Source organism: Phocoena phocoena, chromosome 19 (assembly GCF_963924675.1).
Source record: "Phocoena phocoena chromosome 19, mPhoPho1.1, whole genome shotgun sequence".
Lineage (NCBI taxonomy): Eukaryota > Metazoa > Chordata > Mammalia > Artiodactyla > Phocoenidae > Phocoena > Phocoena phocoena.
The window spans coordinates 59,087,979-59,092,335 of record NC_089237.1 but is presented as its reverse complement, the minus strand read 5'-3'; positions in this window follow the sequence as shown (position 1 = coordinate 59,092,335).

The window sequence follows — 4,357 nt, the reverse complement described above, 5'->3', positions numbered from 1 at the left end:
CGTTCAGGCAGGATCCTGCCCGTGGCCTGGCACACAGTAGGTGCTCAGTTTATATTGTTGAATGAATCCATTCATTTGACTGCCTCCAAGGCCTCCTTGGCAGGCGGAGGGCTGGACGCTGGGGCTTGGGAGAAAGGGAGACAGATGTCCCTTCACTCCCAGACACAGAAGAGCTTATGTCCAAGGCCAGGCCATGGCGTGAGCATCTGGCCTGGATGCCAAGACGGAGGAGCCTGGCTTGGCGTGTGCCCGTGGTGAATGGCCCCCTGTTCTGGCAACATGGGGAGCCGTGGGGTGGCCCTGCCTAGGAGGCACACATGGTACAGAAATGGGCTGGTGAGGGCTGCTCAGCACACCTTGGGGACGGAGACCCTGGGAGGCCCAGTGGCCCACTCACTGTGCCTGGAGTGGGAGTGACAAAACTCCACAGCCCCTGCCCCCACGGCACTCCCAGTTACACTGTTAGGCACAGATTCAGCTTTCGGGGTTTGAATGGGCTCTGGGGTACATACGTTGTTCCCCACCAACACCCAAAGAAGGAAATACAATGCTAGGCAAAGCCAGTAGTAACTGTGTATAACATCAGAGCTTCTGGAGCTTTGGCCAGTTTGATCGAAATCCCAGAGTTTGTACCACCGAGGATTTCTGGGCTCAGGCCACCCGCAAACTACAGATCTCAAGGGAAACAACCCAGGAATCTGCCTTTTTTCAAGCCTGTGTGGTGTTGATACTCAGAACCTTCAGTGTTTGAGAAACAGAATATCAAATGTTTGCGTCCCCAGGCTCTACTAAGACCCGTCTAGCCCTCTCCATCCCAGACCCTGGGGCCAGATCCAGGTCTAGACTGCAGGGACTCTGCCCCCTATGGGAACTGGATAAAAGCTCTGCACTTGCTTTAGAAAAAACGTGCTTGTGCGTGTGTGTGCACGCACGTGCACACACACACACTTTGCATTTGATCTCAGGCTGCTCTCACACCTGAGTTCAGTGGTCTGAAAGGCTCGGGAGACCTGTTTGGGGAAACGCCTCCATGCTGACATTCACCTAAACCTAGGGCCCAAATGTACAGTTGTATAGGTTGTATACTGCACAAGAGGTCCTGGCAGAAGTCCAGCCTACACTCCACTGGACACGTTGTACAGCCTTGCACCTGGGGTATCTTTTCCTGTCTTATGCATAAGCATCACATGGCCTGCCCCCAACCCCTAGCCACACTCCTGCCTCTTATATGATAACTCGGGTTAGCAGCACTAACGAAGTTGCAGAAATCCTGTGTGCTATCACTGATGAACTGGCCTTCCGTAAATTCCCCTATTAAAGGCACGACGGACGACTTGGCAGCCCTCATCCGCTAACGCTTGGTTCCTGGTGCTCCCAGAGTCCTGGGATCGTATTGGGCAGTGGCTGGGGGCTGCCCACAGGCCTTGCTTGGGACAGGAAGATGGTCCAAGAAGCTGGTCTCTCAGCGGAGAGTGGGCAGAAGACGAGTATTTATTTGGTTGACGTGAGTGATTCACTGGGCCCATTTTATAGATCGGGAAAACTGAGGCTTGGAGGGCTGGGCATTTGGAGTGGAGAAGGCCTGCCTGTCTGGGAAGACTTGATGAACAGAAGCTTTGCAGTGGGACAGGGAGGAGGGCAAAGACCAGGAGAGGAAGTAGCCACAGCCACACCCCACAGCACCTCACATCATGCAGCTCGTGAGTCTAAGTGACGCCACCTCGTGGAAGCCTCCTCTGATCTTTGGGCTGGTTAGAGGCTTCTGGGCTCACGCAACCTGGGCTTTTCTGTCACAGTGCTGCCACCCTGGTTTATGCACCGTATCTCCACAGCCTGGCAGCACCCAGCGCTGGGCAGTGAGCCCTAGACACGGGGTCTGGCACACGGCGTGAAATACAGCGTTGTTGAATGAATGAGGGATCAGTGGCTGGTTAAGTGGGCTCTCGGCTCCAAGCTTTGCCTTTGGACCACCGCAGGCAGAGACCTGAAGTGGGGTTGGTGAGGCTGGGAGTCCCGGGCCACAGCAGACAGGAGGGGTGCAGGCCTGGGGTGGACCTAGAGGCCAAGGGGAGTCGGCACTGGAGCCGACTCAAGGGTGAGCTGGCGTTTCCTGTTTGCCGAGGCCTGGCCTGCCGGCCACCCTCACTGCCCTCCCGTCCAGCTCAGCCAGGCTGAAGGGTGGCAGGGCCTGGACGGTGACGCTCCAGAGGACAGAGGCTGCCGGACGCTGGGGCAGGGCTCTCCACCCGGGGGTCTCTCTCCACCGGAGATCCTCAGACCCTCAAGAGCAATGTCCGTCCCACGCGCAGGCTGGACACAGCCCCCCTGAGGGACCCCTGCCTCTGTGGAACGAGGATCCTGAAGACATCGGGGGGCCGCGACCCTTTAAGCCCCCTCCCCAGGCAGCACTCTCAGTCACCATCAGCCAGTGTCCCCCCCGCCGGGGGTGTTTCTCTGAGCCAGAAGAGGGGACGTCCCCCCGACCCTCGGCCCTGGCTCAGCCCCCCGGCCTGGGCCTGGCCTCACTGTCTCCGATCCCTGCACCCTCAGGTGTGACTGAGCCGCCGTGGCACCCGGCGCCCCGCAGAGCTGCTCCCCACACTCTCGTGTAGATAATTAGTGTGTCTCCTGGGGTTCCCCCCAGGTGGGGACCAGGTCGGATTCCCAAATGTCCCCAGCATGTCTCCACAGGGCCTGGGTCAGAGGAGGGCCTCGCAGAGTATCTGGTGACTGAATGGCTGAGTGAACGAGCGATTCTCGCAGTTCCTGCAGGAGACCCCCCGAGGCAGGACTTCTCTCCCAGTGGGCAGGGGGCCTGACCCCCAAAGGCCTCCTTCTTGATGCAAGTGCCCAGGGCCCTGGCAGTACCGGCAGGGGCTCTGCAGGCCCAGGGGAGCAGCCCTCCATCTGTGGCTCAGGGGGTATTCAGGGGCCTGCTGGTGGGTGTGTGTGTCCTGGTCCTGTAAGTGCCCGGCTTGGGCCTGGCATAGGAGTTCCGGGATGCCTGAGCCTGGCAGTGGACAGCGGTGGGGGGAGGGGGCGAGCCATGATTACACCCAGCACCGGCCCCTGCCTGCAGGCCGGTCGGGAGGGGCTCAGAGCACACCTGGAGAGGGGGCTCACCACTTCATGCCTTTATCCACACAGCCTGCCACAAACACCCATCGAACCCCTACCGTGTGCTCTGGGCAGGGCGGTGATCAAGACAGACAAAGACCCGGTAATGAAGCAGGCGGGAGGGGGCCGGGGGGGCTACTGTGGGGTCGGAGCTGTCCTCCCAAGGCCACGGTTCTCCTGCCTGTTCGTGGGGGCGTTGTGCCCACCCGGTGAGAATGGTCCTAACTATTGTGTCATCGCCACTAGCGGCGTGCCCACAGCCCTTTAGAGTTTGTGGGCCTTCACGAGCAGCCCCGGAGGGCGTCGGCGGCGGGACAGCGCTGGTGAGTCCACAGCAGGCTGGTGTGGAGTGCTGGGCCCTGGGGCCTGGGTACACTTCGCCTGATCCCCGAAGCAGGAGGTGAGGGCCGAGGGAGGGCAGGGCTCTCCCATGCGTTTGGAGCAGGGGTCGCCAGGGCTCTTGGGTGTGCAGGGCCCAAGGAGGGAGGCAGGAGGACCCTGAGCCCGACACACCCCCATTTGTAAGTGGGAGATGCTGTGACTTTTGGGGACAGCTGTCAAGGTGAGGGGTTGCGGTCTGGATATTGGGGTGCCCGGCCCAGGGTCCCGTTTCTTTGGCCCAAAGACTGGGGTCTTGGGGATCCGGGGAGGTACGGGCCTGTCTGAAGACCTCCTGGCCTGGATGGAGAGGCTGAGGAGGGTTGGGGGAGGCCGGGTGGGAAGGTCAGGGAGGGCACCCTCCTGAGGAGGGCCCCAGGGGAGGCCTCTCCTGCTGGCCTCCACGTCCAGGCCAGCCCCTCGGTGAGGTGGTGGGACCCGGCCAGCAGCCCTGCTTCCTGCCCACACGGCCTGCTCCCCACGGAGGACTTGCCGCGCCTCGACAGCGGTGGCGCTTGCAGCCGAAGGGAAGTTGGGACTTGCATTTGTCTCTGTGGAGCCTGTAATCAGCCCTGCACAGCCCCCCACGGGCGCCATCAGCGCCGCTTCCCAGAGTCTACTTGAGATACACCTGCTTGCGCTAAAAGGAGAAGCAGGGATCCATCAAAACAACCCAGGGTGGGTGGGAGGGGCCGAGACCTTGCCTCCCCTCCTGAGGATGGGGCAGCCTGGCATCTGCAGGCCCCTGGGGTCCTGGCATCGGAGCCATGTGGCTCCGCCGCTTGGCCTCTGTTTCCCCGTCTGGCCAGGGTGGCGGGGGATACGCTCCCAGCTCGTGCCTCTGGGCCGCCTCCCTTGCCCG